Here is a 19,545-nt window from a genome sequence, read left to right on the forward strand (position 1 = left end):
CTCTCTGTGGGCATGCGCGCCATCGCCAGATGCTCTTACGGGTTCCATCGCACACATGTGCACCAGACAGCTGGTCTTCGTACATGTCTATGCCAGAGCCCGGAAGAGAGCAGCTGGCCGTTGCACATGCGCACAACGGAACCTGGAAAAGCAGCTGGCTGCCACACGCATGCGTACCGGCCAGCTGTTCTCTTCTGGGTTCTGCCGCTCCAGCACCTGTGCGCACATATCGGCACTCAGTGATGAAAAGGTTAACCATCACTGTTCTAGTCCAACCCCCTGCCCAGGCAGGAAACCCTGTACCGTTTCAGACAAATGTTTGTCCCATCTCTTCTTTAAAATGTCCAGTGTTGGAGCATTCGCAACTTCTAGTGGCAAGTCATTCCACTGATTAATTGTTCTCACTGAAATTTCTCCTTAGTTCTAGGTTGTACAAGTTAACGCCGTGGTGCCGTGGTGGCTCAGGCTGTAAGATAGCCTGTTATTAAAACACAGCAGCCTGCAATTACTGCAGGCTCGAATCCCACCAGGCCCAAGGTTGACTCAGTCTTCCATCCTTTATACGGTAGGTAAAATGAGGACCCAGATTGTTGGGGGGGCAATAAGTTGACTTTGTAAATATACAAATAGAATGAGACTATTGCCTTATACACTGTAAGCCGCCCTGAGTCTTCGGAGAAGGGCGGGATATAAATGTAAATAATAATAATAATAATAATAATAATAATAATAATAATAATAATAATAATAATAATAATAATAATAATAATAATAATAATAATAATAATAATAAAAACGCACAAGGGATGGTTTTCCCTGGGACTCCAAATGGAGCACGGTGCATTTTTAGTTAGGGTTTTGTGTTGTTTTTTTTCTCCCCACTTTTCGTTTGATTCAGGATGAGCATCAGTGAATTGCCGTTTCTATTGTGCACGGATTGCCGATCTAAAGGTCTGAGGGTGTTGTTGTTTTTTAAGTATCCTACCTCCTGTGAGTAAGTCTCCCAGCCTCCGTTCCAATTAGCACGTTGCACTGTTAATTTTAACCTACGCGCAAGCCAGCCGAGCTGTTTACATTAAAACCCAGAAAACAAAAGAACTCGGTCAAATTCAATTCACCGTAGAGGGAGATTAGCGGAACGCCTTTGGTCTATATGGGAGCGTATTAAAAGCACTTCAAACCGCGCATCCATTTTCATAGCCGTTTAGTAGATCAGAAAGCAATTGTAAGCAACATAAACCCGGCATTAACTCCTGTCAACTCCGCTCTTTTTTGCTGTTATAGATTGGTTTGGAATAATGGTGGGGCCTGAAGAGATTGCATCAGCTGTGCAAGAGGTATTATAAATATATTGTAAAAATGAATGAATGCGCCGTGGGAAAATCCAGTTAACACCATAAACTGTCACCTTCTCTATTGTAATACTAGCTGGTTTGTTTTCCTCTAAAAGCCCAACAGAGTTCTGACAGAACCGAACATGTCACTGTCATTCCGACTCGCAGTTCTTTTATCTTTTCAACTGCCTTCTTTTAAAATTACGCTCAATTTGCTCCCCTAATACTATTCAAGTGTTTGGAGTGCAATCAGCCAAATAGTTATATAAATATAAATGCAATTTCTTCCTCTTCTTCTTTTTTTAAGGTCTCTAAACAAACCAGCCTTCATACATTTTTTTCTGACATTATTTCCTGAGGGGTACCTTAAAAGCAATTAAAGTTGCTAAAAAGGGGCATTTTTTTTTATCTACACAGGAAGAAGCCAATTAGCTTAAAGGCCATTAAAAACAGAAGTGTGTTTTAATCGCAAATGGAAGATCACCTTTATTTAACATTCAAGGTCTCGCATGTCATTTAAAATACAGTTTGCTTTTTGAATGTGTTTTTATTTTAAGAAAAGTTACCTCTCGTTATTGTGCAGCATATTTAGAAATGATTTTTTTAATTAAAAAAAACTGAAAGTGAAGTGTGTTAATGCATGTCTTTTTAATTGCTCGCCCAAATTTAAGCAGCAATTTTCTTTCAGAGGAAGGGTACTTCCATGTTGTCGAATTCTTGTTGTTATTTTTAAGAGAAGAACAACCCTGATCTTTATAAAATGTTACCCAGCGAGTAAAAAACAAGCATGACAGTTTGAGAGTCCTCATTATAGCAAAAAAAAAACAAACCCCACATACTTGCATTTCAGTATTAACCATCTGAATTGAGGGTTAATCGGAAAAAATATTATGGTCAGCTTTAGTGCTATATACCAGGCAGGGATGAAATGCTATCGGTTCGGACCGGTTCTTCCGAACCAGTAATAATAAAAGCTACCAGTTCAGGTGAATCGATAGGTAAAAAATGCTACCAGTTTGAACGAATCAGTATTTCCAACGATCAGATGTGCCGTGCGATTTATATTCACTAGACAGCAGGAAATCCTGCTTTCTAGCAAATCTAAATTACGCGGCATAGCTATTTCCCCCCCCCTCACTTTTCTACTTACCTTAGCAAAGGCTTCTTAAGCCTCTTTGTTCAGCATTGCCTGGTAGCGCCTGTGGTGTGCATGCACATGAAGTGTGCATTTGGTGTGCATTACGCATGCATGTGCAAAGCGTATGTTTGGCGCAGCAAACTGGTATCAGATTTTGGAGCATTTCACCACTGATACCAGGGGTGTCAAATTTAAGGCCCGTGGGCTGGATCCAGCCCACGGGGTGCTTAGATCTGGCCTGCGGGGCTGCCCTGGAAAGAGCGAAGGACGGGCACGAGTGAAGATGGAGCTCGGGAGGACCACACTGGGAGCTTTCCCTTTGCTACTTAGGGCTCTGGACAGCTTGCGACGATGTCCGCTGGAGACAATGGATTCCTCCAACCCCGCCCAGGCAACCACAGGGCCCCCCGACATGAGTGACATTGAGCTGGCCTCGCCCACTCTGGCCACCCATCGACCCCCGAGGTCAAACACAACCCAGATCTCAATGAAATCAAGTTTGACATCTCTGCTAAATCCAGTTTGCGGCCAAAGACTAAACCAATAGGTTCATCTGATATAGACGCAAACAATTCGAACAGGTCTAAAAATTTCTTTTCCAAGACTTGGGTTGGTTAGAAACAGCCATAACTGACAAATAGTTCATTATGACCCTATTAATTCAGTCTTTCCTTGAAACGCCTGTGTCTCAACTTCTTTATGTGGCAAGACGGATATTTTGCCTTGGTGATGCTGTTAAATAACTATCTACTTTGTCCAAGCCAAGAGCAATTTAATTAGGGTAGCAGAAGTTTTTGCCTAATGAACATAATGCTGCAGGATCCTCTTTTATTGTGATATTGTGTACAAGACCAATCTGTAATGAATGTTAAGATTACGCTGTACCAAAATAGTTGACACACGCTGAAACTTAAAACCAAAAGTGACAGAGGTTTTAAATCTTCCAATCCAAAGAGTTGGTTTGAGTGTATTATAAGGTTTGAGTGCATAGGGAGCCCTTGACTTAAGACCATAAATTTATGTCGCTAAGGGAGAAATTTGTTAAGTGAGTTTTGCCTCATTATTTTATGAACTTTCTTGCCACTGGGATTAAGCATATCACTGCAGTTGTTGAGTTAGCAACATGGTTGTTAAGGGAACTTGGCCTCCCTACCTTGACTTCATTTTTCAGATAGTGTTGTGGTCCGCTGGCAGCGGAGTCGAATAGCGATGAGGCTGAGGAAGAATATGGGCTAGTCCTGGAGGCTGGGGAAGGCCCAGATGAGGATTCTGCATTGGAGGCAGAGAAGGGGCCAGGGCTATCAGGGAATGATGCGCGGACTCCGGAGCCCCCAGGGGCTGACAGAAGTGAGGCAGAGGAACAGGAGGAGCCTGTTCCTAATGCACGCATGAGAAGAGCAGATAAAGCAAAGAGGACAACTCGGGAGTAGGGCCAAGAGATGATCGGCCCCTCCCATAAGGCTTAAAAGACCAGCAATGGCGTTTGGGCTCTGCTGAAAAACAACGTATTTGTTCATCCGCGCAGGGCTGGCATAGGGTTTTAGTTTTTATTTTGGTTTTAAATTCGAGTGGGTTTTATTCTTTTAATGATATTTTAATGTGGGCCAAATTGAATCAGTTTTTTAGCTTGTATTTTATTCTGTATTTATTCTGTTTGGTGTTTTTATTTGGCTGTAAACCGCCCTGAGTCCTTCGGGAGAAGGGCGGTATAAAAATTTGATTAATAAATAAATAATAAATAAACATTGTTAGCCTTACTCCTTGTCTTGCTGCATTTATTTCTTGTCGGTGCCTTCTGCTTTTGGACTTTTGCCAAGAAAAGCCTTTGTCAGTTTGCCTAATTAGACCAAGGTTGGTGATAAGACTGAAGAATTGTGTTATGAAGACTTTGCTTTGATTTAGTTTGGACTATGCTGAGAATTCTCAGCTGTTCTAATAAATTTTGTTTGTTTTGGAACTGAACGGAACTACTACCCACTTGGGTCTGGGTCACAACAGACAGTTACAAAAGGTGCCAAGCGTCCAAATTTTGTTCACAGCATTCATGAGAATGCTGCGGCAGTCAAAAGCTTTTCAATGCCATTGTAACCTCCACTGATCACTAAATAAACTATTATAACTTGAGAATTACCTGTGTTCTTAGACAAAATAATCCCAAACCGTTGTCTAGTGTATTCCCGTGGAATATTAAGTGGCGGGATCTATGATTCACGGCTAATTTTCACCAAGACTTGGAATTTTCAAGAATGTAGTAATGTTCATAATTAGAAAGCAGAAGCTGTGATTTGCTGGAGGATAATAGGATGTCTACATTAGGTATCACTTTTTATGGTCGTTACGGAAATGCAGTTAATAGATTGCTCAAACTGAATGCATTTTGCATTCCGTTATCCTAGGGTCTGCATTTCCACTAACCAGAGACTATGATTGAGCAAATGTATCTTCACATTGTCAAGAGCAGATTTACAGATTAACAGAGTTGGGAAGGGACCTTGTAGGTCATCCAGTCCAACACCCCACCCCAGCCCAAGCAGACCCTACACCATTTCGGACAGATGGCAGTCCAGTCTCTCCTTGAAAGCTTCCACTGATGAAGCTCGCACAACTTCCGAAGGCAACTTCTGTTCCATGGATTGACTGGTCTCACTGTCAGAAAGTTCCTCCTTATTTCTAGATTGAATCTCTCCTTGTTCAGTTTCCATCCATTATTCCTTGTCTGGCCTTCAAGTGCCTTGGAAAATAGCCTGATCCGTTCCTCTCTGTGGCAGCCCCTCAAATAGTGGAACAGTGCTATCATGTCTCCCCTGGACCTTCTCTTCAGTAGACTAGCTATGCCCAGTTCCTGCAACCGTTCTTCATATGTTTTAGTCTCCAGTCCTCTAATCATCCTGGTTGCTCTTCTCTGCACTCTTTCTAGAGTCTCAACATCTTTTTTTATAGCGCGGTGACCAAAACTGGATGCAGTGTTCAATGCGACTTTTGCTCTTACATCTTCGTTACGGCCTTTGTTTAGGTTGCTTCGCCCCTGCTAGATTCCTCCGGTTTTGTGGTCCTGTTTCTTATTTCGGAAGCCCATTTACAGGTATATCTTGTTTTCCACTCTCACCTTTCTTTGTTCTCTCTTTCTACCACCTTGGTTTCCTTGCCTTGTCTCTGTCAACAGTTTGCAAAGCTTCTTCCTTGAAATGCTTTGACAATGTGACCTCCTCTGTCATATTTGCTTAGTTTAGGTGAAGGGTGATGGGTGAACAATGTAGAAAGAATGTTGTGTTAGGGGAAAGAGTTTGTGCTAACATTTTCAAGGTTGCTTGCGCTGACTTGACATCAGGCTTACAGCTGCAATATTAAGTGTTCACGCAACTGTTAACATTACAATCTTATTTACAACTGCACTAAATTTCATTCTGTTCAAACCCACATATATCTGTATGCCCTGAAAGCTATTTAAAGTTTGTTTGTTTTTTTATAACATACTTGGCTAGCTTCTACATTTTTCTCCAGAATGACCAGGTGATAGTTGTATAAAAGATGAAACTTCGATAAACAGTTTTCTTATGTGGAACTGGCTGCTGAAAATCCTATTTTGTGTGTGCGTTGACTGGCTTACACTGTCTTTCTCTACCCTGGTTACTTTCTTTGTTTCTCTTCCTCTCGACATAAAGAGGAAGAAAGTCGAGGAAGAAAATGTCATCTAGACTTTTCCTGGGATATGACAAGCATATGAATTCTTTCCCAGTATTTGTTAACGCTGGAGGGCTGCAATACTATAGGATAACTGGGATGTATAGTTTCTCATTAAAAATGTATTGAGAAACTTGGAACATGGCTGCAAATGGCAGTACTAAGTGGTTGGGATACAGAGAGGAACTGACAGTTGAGTCAATAACGTGACCAATCAATGAATGTATGATTATCCATTCAAACAGAATTGACTCCAATCTCTCTAGTCTTAAGAGGGTACTGGCCCGCTCCGAAAACACGTCTTCATTTAAAAAGTTTTACCTCTCCTAAAGGAGCAGTGTATCCTGGCTCCCCAAACAGATCTGCCTAATTAAGAGACCAGCTTAGAGCGTTTATAGAGAAGTTAGTTTTATTGCATTAAGATTCCCTGGTGGCTCGGTGGTTAGAAGGCAGTATTGCAGGCAAACTCTGCCTCCAGCGTGGAGTTCGATCCTGACAGGGCCTGAGGTTGACTCAGCCTTCCAAGGCAGGGGTGTCAAACTCGATTTCATTGAAGGCCGCATCAGGGTTGAGGTTGACCTTGGGAGGCTGGGGCGGCATGGCCAGGTGTCGCAGCCAGCTGGTTGTGCATGGGCAGGGTGGGTGTGGCCAGCTCGATGTCATTCACTTCAGGGGGCACCTCTGGTGGCCGAGGCGGGACTGGGGGATCTATTGTTTCCAGTGCATGTCTAGGAGGTGTGGTGGTGGTGGCTCCTCGCTGGCTTCAGGGCAGTCCCGCGGATCTAAGGCTGACTGTGTTCCAGCCCAGATGGCTGCCACCAAGTTGTAGATCACTGGCTGGCTGGGCTGGGCTGGGGCCGAGGCACCACCAGGGGCCAGTCCTTCGCTGTTTCCAGGCCAGATCTAACCATATTAGAGACCCTCGTCTCATTCCTGCGGGCTCAGCTTTTTACAACACATTTTAAAGAAGCAAAAAAAAAAATTGAGTAGCCTCCTAAACTGTACTTGACCGGCATTAAACTCACCACAAGAGCCGCGGTGGTGCAGTGGTTAGAATACAGTATTGCAGGCTAATTCTGCCGACTGCCAATAGTTCGATCCTGATCGGCTCAAGGTTGATTTCAGCCTTCTATCCTTCTGAGATGGGTAAAATGAGGACTCAGATTATTGGCGGGTAAGAGGCTGATTCTCTAAGCTGCTTAGAGTAAAGCACCGTGAAGCAGTATATAAATCTAAGTGCTATTTCTATGTTTTATCATATTTATTTATTTAGTTTCTCCACTGCACACCTCATTCAAGTGACTCTATAGAGAGGCTTGAAGGAGCGCGGTGGCTTAGTGGCTAAGACGCTGACCTTGTTGATCGAAAGGTCGGCAGTTCAGTGGTTCGAATCCCTAGCGCCGCGTAATGGGGTGAGCTCCCGTTACTTGTCCTAGCTTCTGCCAACCTAGCAGTTCGAAAGCACGTAAAAAAGGCAAGTAGAAAAATAGGGGCCACCTTTGGTGGGAAGGTAAGAGCATTCCTTGAGCCTTTGGCGTTGAGTCATGCCGGCCACATGACCACGGAGACATCTTTGGACAGCGCTGGCTCTTCGACTTTGAAACGGAGATGAGCACCGCCCCCTAGAGTCGCAACGACTAGCACGTATGTGTGAGGGGAACCTTTACCTTTATAGAGAGGCTTAAAGTTGGATCCTAATGGGCATGCTGTGAATTTGACATTATTTAAAAATCATTTTTTAGCAACAATCATTTGTTGCCTTTTCTATTATAGAAGGATATCGGATACTTCCATTTATGAGCAAAGACAACGGCATCTCTGCTTTTGGAAAACTCCTTTGCTTTTCCTAACCACATGGTGAATTTTTTTGCGGAAAAAGCAAGCAAGCAAGCAAACAAAATATAATATATGACTCCACAAATAGCTATTTCGCTAAAGGAAATAGGAAACTATAACATTTATCTCCTTCCTGGTACATATACCGCAAGAAAAATGTCCAGTGTCTTCCTCAGAACGTTTAACGCTCTCTTCTTGACATGATTAATTATATCCAAATCAGAAAAAAATAATAATAAGGTGAATCAATTCTGAACCGTAGAGAAAACCTTTTCAAACACAATTTCTACCGATCAAACAGCAAGGTTTGGGCTAGAAAAAATAAAATGAAATGATGTAAAAAAACAACAACCTATTTGTTTGGGCACAAGTGCTGAACTGAAAGTTCTCAAAGGTGTTTGTCAAATTTTACAATCAGACTTCCTCGTTTGCTATTAAGAATGGAATTCTCATTTCAAGCCAGTGCTATTCAGTTTTCATTTTTAGTTCTAGATATATGTGGAGAAGCTAAGTAACTAGAAATATTTTCCCTGATTATTTTATTATCTATAACACAACATAACATAATAACAGAGTTGGAAGGGACCTTGGAGATCTTCTAGTCCAACCCCCTGCCCAGGCAGGAAACCCTACACCACTTCAGAAAAATGGTTATCCAATCTCTTCTTAAAAACATCCAGTGTTGGAGCATTTACAACCTCTGGAGGGAAGTTGCTCCACTGATTAATTGTTCTCATTGTCAGGAAATTTCTCCTTAGTTCTAAGTTGCTTCTCTCCTTGATTAGTTTCCACCCATTGATTCTTGTTCTACTCTCAGGTGCTTTGGATAATAGCTTGACTCCCTCTTCTTTGGGGCAGCCCCTGAGATATTGGAAGACTGCTATCATGTCTCCCCTAGTCCTTCTTTTCATTAAACTAAACATACTGAGTTCCTGCAACCGTTCTTCATATGTTTTAGCCTCCAGTCCCCTAATCATCTTGGCTGCTCTTCTCTGCACTCTTTCTAGAGTCTCAACATCTAGCAGCGGTGGATCATACTGGATTTCTTCGAGGGCTAGATCAGCATTGTAGTTCTCCTCCGCGGGCCCTCCGGCCAGGGGGTGGGGGAGATGGAACGGACACCTCCTGCAGCATCCTGACAGCCAAAACAGAGCATGGGGGGTGCATGGGGGCCCTCCGTGCCCCATTTTTGGCCTGGATGGCCTCCTGCAGCCCTCTGCTGGACAAAATGGGGCATGGGGGCATGTCCCCCCCCCTTTTGGCTGCCAGAGGCACCGCGGGCCGATCCTTTGCTATTTCCAGGCCAGCCCTGCGGGCCAGATTTAAACACCCCATGGGCCAGATCCAGGTTAGGATTTGACGCCCCGATCTATAGGAATTATAGGAAAAAATGTTCCCACCATCTCAGTATGTATGGATAAGTAGGTAGGTAGGTAGGTAGGTAGGTAGGTAGGTAGATAGATAGATAGATAGATAGATAGATAGATAGATAGATAGATAGATAGATAGATAGATAGATAGATAGAAAGAAGAGGGAGAGAGACAAGTTATTACTTCTGATTTTTAAAGATCTCAAAACAACAATTCTCTTAAAATCCAGCCAATGGATGACATTTGCAAGGCTGCCTTGATAGTTTAAGAACTGAACTGAGCGCTTCTTATGTTTGTCTGTTAAGAAGATACTGGTCGTCAGAAATGTATGGATTGATAAACTGATAAAGATTGTAATTCATCTACTTCTAAAGAGGCAACTTTCGAAATAATTCATTTTAGAGTAAAACTAGTGCCGCAGGTGCCTAAATTGCTACCCTACATAATAGATATCCACAACCTACAATTATGTTTAACCGCATTCTAGGGAAATTAAATTTAATCTAGCTAGAATTTGAATTTGCTCTGCCATCAGCGGACAGTTCAATGCTCACATCAAATACACACAACGTCTGATATGTATTTTAGGTTTGTAAAAAGCTTTCTACAAGTCCTGTCTTTCAGCATATCTACTCACCTGAGGCACCCACCCCTTTGTCCACTCAACAAGACCGTTTAGGGACCGCAACCAGGTGTGCTGAGATTACAGACGTTGAGCAAAGCAGTCGTGCGATGTCTCATTTAACAACCACTTCGCTCAACGTCCAAGATTGTGGTCCCAATGATTCTTAAGCAAGGGCTACCCGCAAACCCAAATTGGTATATTATTTTAATAAACACACAAAAAATGCACAAAGAGTGAACTATCCCCTAAATTTTAAACAAAAGAATTACACTACATATTTTTTTACCCTTCTAAGATCTACTGAATCTTATTTTCTTTTGGGGCCCCAAATAAGCACTAATGTTGTGGCTTCAGCCGCTCCCCCACACCCCGGACCTGGCCCTCTGCCAGAAAGTGACTCAGAGAGTGAGGGGGAAGGGCCGTCAGGGCTCCCCTCTGCAGAGCCGGCCTCTCTGGCTCAGCTCCAGGAGCCAGAGGCAGGCCAGGTGAAGGAGGTGACGAGGCCTCTGTCTCCTGTATCTCCCCCCCACCCAGGCAACGTTTCCAGACCCAGCTGTGGACAATCAGTCCTGGTTAGATCCCTGGTTTCGTAGACAAGAGAGACGGGAACAACAGAAGAAGAGGTGGAGCAGGCCTAGAAAGTGCTGAGTCACGGGGCCACACCCCACAGGGTATAAAAGCAGGAGGGGCTGCTCTACTACTTCATGACGGACAAACAAACTGACTGGAGAAAACTTGAGCTGAACTATTTGACTGAGCATTTGGCTTGGATTGCTGTTTGTTCCTGACTTCCTGGTTGCTCCGGTAACGAGCTTCTGACACACCGGCATCAAGGAAGATAAAGAAAACCTTGGCAGATGATCGCTGGTTTGCTGCCAGAGCTGATAGCTGCCGTGGACTAAATTGCCAGCTGAGTCAGTTCACGTGCCTCCCGGACTGAGGTGGGGGGGACAGAACAACTAGGGCTTATTTTGGGTGGAGTCTTATTTTTTTCCCATGTATGGGAGGTGCACTTCTTTGGCTTGCTCGTGGTGGGGTAGGAGGTTGTGTGGTGTGCAAGTGCTACCGCCATGAGGCAGGGGGGTAGAGCTTACCTCAGGGCCCCCGAAGCCAGGCCATCCACACCCAGACACCTGCCTCACCATAGGTGTGGATGGCTTGGCTGTGGGGGCCCTGAGATAAGTTCCATCCCCCTGCCTCATGGTGGCAGCACTGGCGCACCACAGCTTCCTGTCCCCACACACCACTCGGCCTCCTCCATTGCGGCCACGAGCAAGCAGAAGTGGGCCGAAGACCACATGGGCTCCTGCTGCACATGGTGCACATGCAGGTGTCGAGGCGTGGATGGCTTGGTTGCAGGGGCCTGGCAACATGTTGAAGCTATTTTATCAAACGGTAAATGCAACTAAATGAAAATTGCTCTCTGCTGCACATGGCTGCCACTGCTGCCGTCACAAGGCAGGTGTCGGGGCATGGATGGCTTGGTTGCAGGCGCCCTGAGGTAAGCCAGTATGGGGTCTGTGGGGCGGCTCCACCACTCCTCCACTTCACGGCTGGAGCAGCGCCATCCAGCTGCAGACAGAATTGGCAGCCAGCCAGCTGCACAGGCTCTTAAGTAGGCCTTATTTTGGAGGGTAGGGCTTTTATTATACGCACGCCTAATACAAACATGCTAGGGCTTATTTTTGAGATAGGTCTTATTTCGAGGAAGCAGGGTACATATCAGGTTTGAAATATCTCTTGTTAAAATCTCTGTGCATATGGTGAATTTACACGGCAGGAAAATAATTTCCTTCCCCCAAGAAAATATCCAGAGCCTTTATCTTGGATTGCCATTTGCCTCTCGTATACTTATTCTTCTTTTTTGAGGCTAACAGAATTATGCTTTTCTGTCTGGAAAGGAACCACGCACACTCCCTCGCAAAACAGATTTGCATACTTATAGACCTTCCCCCCCCCTCCCCCCAAAACCACATCATATAACCATTTCTTGCAGGGGGTGGATGGGTTTCACCCTGGCAACACGTTGAAGCTATTTTATCAAACGGTAAATGCAACTAAATGAAAATTGCTCCCTGTGTTATTAGATTTTTTTTAAGCATCAACTGCCCCTTTGATAAAGGAAGCTCCAGAAGACTATTTCTCCCCCCCCTCCACTCCCTTTCCTCGCAGCCGAAAGGTGATCGTGCTTCCTAGAAATTGTCGAGATTGCCCAAGAAACGGGCGTAAAAAAACTCATCCATCACTGTGAGCTCCTGGTCAGGGACTGACAGTGCAGTAAATATCTTCTGCGGCAGCCTTTTAATGTACAAGCTGTTTTCGGTAGGGATTTTCACCAGTCACATAAAACACACTGTCATGAGTGACTGCCTGGGCTCCAAAGTCATTACAATTGGGATGATGGAACATCTTTCAGCGCATAACCCAAAAAAGAAAAGAAAAAGAAAAGAAAGAAAGGGAAGGAAAGAAGGGGAGGAAAAAACAAAACCCCTTTTAAATGTCATGTCAAGTTTGTTGAAGCCATTTTCAAGCCTCGTTCAAGGTTACATGAATATTGAATATTCCTTTTTGTGGGGAAAAAAAAACCACAAGTTTGAGATCTCTCAAGAGGTTCGTTAAAAAGAGAGATCACAACGAAGTGCATTTGAAGTTTGACTGAGTTATTGTTTAAGGTCTCCTGCTTTAAGTTTTTTTAAAAAATCTGCAATTCATTTTTTTTTTTTTTTTACTCTCCGTTGAGCGCGTTCTGGGAACAAACAAGGGGTTAGGCAATGACATTTCTAGGACTTTAAAGCACAGGAATTTTGGAAGACAGGACTGGACTAAATGGGGCTTCCTGTTGTGTCTGCCCCCCCCCCCCGCCCGAGCCGGCCCTCCTGCCAGAAAGTGACTTGGAAAGTGAGGGGGAAGGGCCGTCAGGACTTACCTCGGGAGCACCGGCTTCCCTGGCTCAGCTCCAGGAGCCAGAGGCAGGCCAGGTTGAAGAGATGACGAGCCTCCATCCCCTGACTCTTTCCCCCTCCCCAGGCCACGCCTCCAGACCTGACTGATGGCAATCAAGCCTGGCTGGACCCTAGATTTCGTAGGCAGGAGAGGTAGGAACAACAGAAGCAGGGCTGGGGCAGGCCTAGGAAGTGCTGAGTCATGGTGCCACACCCAACAGGATATAAAGGCAGCGAGAGCTGCTGTGTCTCTTCGTAGCAGGCAATTAACAGTGGCTCCATTATCTCCCTCGACGCCGATAAGTCAAACAGCATTTCAGCTCTTAGTTCAGCTGTTAATTGCAGCTGAACTAAGAGCTGAAATGCTGTTTGACTTATTGGCGTCGAGGGAGATAATGGAGCCACTTGGCAGATGCTCGCTCTTTTGCTGCCAGGGCTGATAGTGCCGGCTAATTAAGCCATCGCTCGGATGGAGGATGGAGAACACTTCTTGTAAGCCGGGGTGTCAAAACTCTATTTCATTGAGGGGGACCGGGGTGGGCAGGGCCAGGGTGGGCGTGGCCAGCTCGACGTCACTTATGTCGGGGGCGCCTGTGATGGCCCGAGCACTCTGCCAGCAAAAACGGGCTCCCAACAGCGGTGAAATTCAGCAGGTTCTGAAGAACTGGTAGCGGAAATTTTGAATAGTTCGGAGAACCAGCAAATACCACCCCTGACTGGCCCCAGAGTGGGGAGGGAATGTAGATTTTGCAATATCCTTCCCCTGTCACGCCCACCAAGCCACACCATGCCTACAAAGCCATGCCCACAGAACCGGGAGTAAAAAAAATTTGAATTTCACCATTGGTTCCCAAGCTCCGTTTTCGGCTGCGACGGCCTCCTGCAACCCTCTGCGGAGCTGCGTTTTCGCTGAGCTCCGCAGCTCAGCTCCTGCAACCCTCTCCGCAGCTCCGTTTTCGCTGGTAGAGGCACCATGGGCCAGTCCTTTGCTTTTTCCAGGTCAGCTCCATGGGCCAGATCCGGCCCCCAGGCCTTGAGTTTTACACCTCTGTCATAAGTGGTCAGATTCTCTCATAGATCCTCGACTTATAGCCACAATTGAGACCAATTTTTTTTTCTTGCTAAACAAGACAGTTGCTCAGTGAAATTTCCTCCCTTTTTACCGAATCACTGCAGTTGTTTAGGCAGTATCACATTGTTAAATGAATCCGGCTTCCTCATTGACTTTGCTTGTCATATGATCACGTGGATCCCATGATCCCAGACACACTGCAACCGTCATAAATATGAGTCAGTTGCTAAGCATCCAAATTTGGGTCACGTGACCATGGGGTTGCTGCAGCGGTGGTAAGTGTGAAAAAACCCCGTCCTGAGTCACTTATTTTCAGGGCCGTTGTAACTTCGAATGGTCACTAAATGAACTGTTTTAAATCAAGGATTACCTGTATCATTTTTTTTAACTGGCAGGAGACTGAATTATATATGAAAAAGGGCCTTATGCTGTTTATTGAAATGATCACACTTATTTATGGACACCTGTTTATAAGAAAAAAGGCCTAGAGGTGGAGCTCTCGCCTCACAATCAGGAGGCTGTGAATTCAATCCTAGGTAGAGGCTGATATTTCTCTGGGCACAATGAGTATATATATATACCTGCTGAACAAAACTCCGCATTGGCGACAGGAAAGGCATCCGGCCAGTAAACAATCTTCTCCATTGAGTTGTCCAGACTCCACCGCTCAAGGGATTATGGGGTTATTAAAAAAAAGATGATGATGATCTTTATAAGAATATATATATTCAGAAAACAAATATATATATATATATATATATATATATATATATATATATATATATATATATATATATATATATATATATATATATATATATATATATATATATATATATATATATCCCTATTTGGTGTAGCTTTGGTTGCAACATAACTTTATTTGGGTTTTCAATTTATTTTGCCTATAGACTGGTAGTCCTGTTAATTGACTCATTGTCATGACTGTAAACTTATTTTAGGATAGGATAGATAGGATAGGATAGGATAGGATAGGATAGGGAGTATTGGAATGAAGGATAGGATAGAATAGAATCAGGGGCGGGTTTCAAAATCCGTCGGTACCGGTTTGTTTGTGCGCATGCGCAGAAGCATCCGGGCAGGTGGGCAGACCTTCCCGTCGCTACCTGTTTGCCCAATCTGGGTCGAACCAATAGCAACCCACCACTGAATAGAATAGAATAGAACAGAACAGAACAGAACAGAGAGTAATGGAATGAAGGATAGGATAGGGTAGGGTAGAACAGAATCTATATTGTCACTTTAAATGTACACTATTCAGCATACTTGAAAATGAAATTTCATTGCATTCAGCTCTCAAAAAAGATAACCATTATGCATATACCCACACACACACATATATGACACAGAGAAACATCACAGTCTAGTTCGAACGTATACATACATAAATAACCTCTCTTCATTGCTGTTCCCGGGAAATTGTGAAATCAGTGTACTGATTTGTACACTTGACAAATCCATTAAAACGACTGTTGGCTCCGCGCAGAGAGCTAAAATAAGCTTTGCTTGTCTTCAGGAATGCCAGATAAAACAAACATCAAATCCCAATGGTTGCTGTTCTGAGGGCATTTGATGCCAGCCGGCTACGGCAGACTTATACAAGGTTCTCCGTTTCTCCTGCTGGGAGACAACCTCCTCCTTATTTTCCATTTCTCCTGCTTTCGGAGCTTGATGCCTTTCCCCCAAATTTTCCTCCGAACAACCGTGACGTAGGTCGACTCGAGAACACGCTGCTGCTTGGGTTAGAGAAATGTACGTCCGGACTTCTGCTTTGCTGTAGAACTGTTGGGGTTGCTTCAGCCAAATCTAGCATGAGGTGCTGTACTTTTAGTTTAGGAAACATGTAGTGGGCTTTTTTGTTTTGTTTTGTTTTTTAATTGAAGAGCAAGGTGAGAAGAATTGTTTGCATCTCTAGAACATGGGTGTCGTGTCCCCCTCCCCCTCCGACGACCGGGTCAAGGAAGTCCGTATCAAACGTGGCAAAGAAGCCTTTGCAGTTTGCCAAATTTCTTCGAGGTTTCTCAGGGCAGGCACGAGTCCAAGTTGTGACTTCAGCGATAGAGTCCGATATCAGCAAACTAGATGAGACTTTGCTTGACTCAAGGTTGGAATGCCAAAAGCAGGTCCTTTATATAGGCTGTGGGTGTGGCTCCATGACTCAGCATTTATCCAGGCCTGCCCCTCCCTTCCTTCTGCTGGCGTCGCTTCTCAGATCTCCGGAAGCAAGGATCCTTCCACTTTGAATTCTCTTCAGCTGGATCTGCTGTCAGTAATTCCAGCACGTGGCTGGCTTCCTGCTCACATGCTGTAGGAGTGAAGTTTATCGGGCTTCTCTGTTCACTCCTGACATCCTTTCCGGGCATGGGGCCAGGGCCGGGGGCTGGAGGCATGACAGGCCATTCATCTTCATTATCAGACTCCAAGTCTGATAACTGGCCCAGGTGCAGACGGGAGGGGCCCGGCTGAGGAGAGGAGGGAGGACGAGGCACAACAATGGGTGTCAAACTCAGATTTCATTGAGGGCCCATCAAGGTTGTGTTGATCTTGGGGCGGGGGCGGGGTGGATGTGGCCAGCTTGATATCACTTGTATCGGAGGCGCCTGTGGTGGCCCAAGTGCTCTGCCAGTGAAAACGGGCTCCCGAGCTATGTTTTATTCCTGCAACCCTCTGCCGCTGGAAACGGAGCTCGGGAGGGTTGCCCGCGGCCCTCGCAAGCTCAGTTTTCAGCTGCAACGGCCTCCTGAAACCCTCTGCCAGCAAAAACAGAGCTCGGGAGGGCCGCAGGCAGCCCTCCTGAGCTCCGTTTTCGCTGGCAGAGGCACCCGGACTGGTCCTTTACTGTTTCCAGGGCAGTCCCGCGGGCCAGATCTAAGCACCCTGCGGGCCGGATTTGGCCCGCTGGCCTTCAGCTTGACACCTCTGCTCTAGAATTCTGGAAAAAACTAATTTCCTTCAGTGCAATATCTCAGAATTTTTATAAATTCTTTGAATGAATTGTATTTATCTCAACATAGGCAGAATCTACATATTGTACCCATTTTCATGAATCAAGGGATATAAAAATCTGTTCTTCCTTTTGATTCCTGTCAGAACTATTTTCTTTTATCTCACTGCATGTCCTCCCTTAAGTTTTGGTTTAGTTAAGGCACCAGGCTAAAACGCGGGAGTTCTAGTTCTGCCTTAGTCATGAAAGCCAATTGGGTGACTTTGGGCCAGTCCCTCTCTCTCAACCCAGGCTCACCTCACAGGGTTGTCCTTGTGAGGCAAATTGGAAGAGGAAGGTGTGTTGAATACGTTGGCTGCCTTGAGGTACTGTATTTTTGGAGTATAAGATGCATCTTTTTACCCCCCCAAAAGAAGCTGAAAATCTGGGTGCGTCTTATAGTCCGAATTTAGCCCCGCCTAGCCTCTGAAACGGAGGCCTGAAAAAAGCCTCTGAAATCTCCGTTTGACAGGCCGAAAAAAGCCTCTGAAATGGAGGTTTCAGAGCCTGAAAAAAGCAAGGCGCAGAGCTCACAACCGCTGAACCTGTTGCTAAAATTCATCTCTGGGAACAGCTGATTGGGGGTATTCAGAGAGGCCATCCACCTACCAATCAGCTTTTTGCTTATTTTCCTCAACAAAAACTAAGATGCGTCTTCTACGCCGGTGCGTCTTATACTCTGAAAAATACGGTACTTCAATGTAAGCAATCAAATTCATATACAAGCTGAAAGATGGAACGCTTCATTGGCATTGTTCATTTGTTGGCTGTATATAGGTTTTCCTGCTTTAGTTTCTACTACTACTTTGAAGATCAGGGTGTTTGGGTGAGAAAGCAGCTACTTATTCAAACTAAATGTAGAAGGAGTGGAGTGATGGTTAATGTACCGGGATTATTGAAGATGTATAAATATAATTAATGTGGGGTCCGGTCTGCCCAGCTACCATTTTAGAATGGTGGGGAGGGAGAAAGGAGGAGAGACTAAGAGGTAGGAAAGAGGAGAAGAGGGGGAGAAGAGGAAGGAAGAGGGGTAGAAGAGGGAGAAGGAAGGTGTAGGGCAGAGGGAGGACAGGATGTAGATAAGAGAAGGGGAGGAAGGTGTGGAAAGTAGAAGAAGGTAGAAGAGGGAAGAGAGTTAAAAGGAGGGGGTGATGACTGACTAATTGTATATTATTATATAATATATAATTGTATATGACTGTACATTGGATGAGTTGTTGGATATGAACGTAAAAATAAAACTTTTTTATAAAAAACAAAAAACTAAGGTACGTCTTATACTTCGGTGCATCTTATAGTCTGAAAAATACAATATTTGTTTAAAATAATAATAAAGGCAGGATACAAATCAAACAATAAAATTTTAAGCTGGTTCTATCCTCTGCTCAGTCGGGCTTAATACTAAGATTATTTGAAAAGAAAAGAAAAACTTGTCTGAACTGAGACAAGTTGGCAACAGCTTGCAAATGATTCGTGCGAGACTGCCAGCAACCATGTTTGCCCACCAGACAATTTTCCCATTGCTGTGCCCTCCTATTGTTCTTCCCCAGGAAAGCATATGTCAAACATTTTTTGTGAATTTGTACACACGTACAGGAAGAAAAGGGAGGAAGGAAGGAAGGAAAGAAGGAAGGAAAGAAGGAAGGATGATAAAGATGAAAGGAAGGATGGAAGGAAGGGAAAGAAAGATGGAAGGAAGGGAAAGAAGAAGAAAGAAAGAAAGCTGAGGAAAATTATCTAAAACAAGAAAAATTGTAACGGTTTCTCTAGGGCTGTGTTGACTAACCTTTTTGCCGTTGAGTGCCAAAAGCGTGGGGAGTGTGGGGGGTGTCATGCACACGCATGCCCACACCCATAATCCAATGTCCACATGACAACCCCCCCCCCATGCTCCCCACACTTTTAGCGTCCAATGGCACAGTGGGCCCAGTAGGCCCATTTTTCGTCCTCCCCGGATTCCAGAGGCTTTCTTGGAGCCTGGGGAGGGCGAAAACGCCCTTCCCCATCCCTCCGGACGCTCTCTGGAGGCCGGAAACAGCCCCTTTCCTGACTTCCTGTGGGCCCGGAAGGCCCCAAAATCAGCTGGCTGGCACGCACATACACGCTAGAGCTGAGTTAGGGCAATGCTTGCATGCCCACAGATATGGCTTCGTGTGCCACCTGTGGCACGCGTGCCATACATTCGCCATCACGGGTTTCCGTAGAATTTAAACAAGCGACTTCTCTAGGCTAAGCAAACAACTCAACCATTGTCTTATTTTAGCAACGCTGGTAAAATCAGCCATTGACACTCCCATGATCACCATTGGCTCATTGGAGGGGTGGTCCATCTTTGCAAAGTGACCAATGAACGGCCGAGGTAAACCTGCAAGTAACTGAAGCGTCGAAGCCCCCAATTAACATGAGCAGCCAAGGTAACCTATCAGGACTAAATGTCCTTCAAAAATCAAGCCGAGATCTGCACTCTGAGGTTCCTTTGAAGGGCAGTGGAGCGCAGGAGAAGATGGGGACGTCACTTTCTCCCCTCCAGAAAGAGTTGGTG

At 44.9% G+C, this 19,545-nt stretch overlaps 1 protein-coding gene across 1 annotated transcript in view; it reads left to right on the plus strand.

Moving 5' to 3' along the window:
• DIAPH3 (diaphanous related formin 3) overlaps positions 1 to 19,545 on the plus strand; it is a 156,987-nt gene that overhangs the window by 135,355 nt on the left and 2,087 nt on the right. The gene's annotated exons all lie outside the window — the stretch shown is intronic.

This window comes from Ahaetulla prasina, chromosome 5 (assembly GCF_028640845.1).
Source record: "Ahaetulla prasina isolate Xishuangbanna chromosome 5, ASM2864084v1, whole genome shotgun sequence".
NCBI classification, from domain to species: domain Eukaryota; kingdom Metazoa; phylum Chordata; class Lepidosauria; order Squamata; family Colubridae; genus Ahaetulla; species Ahaetulla prasina.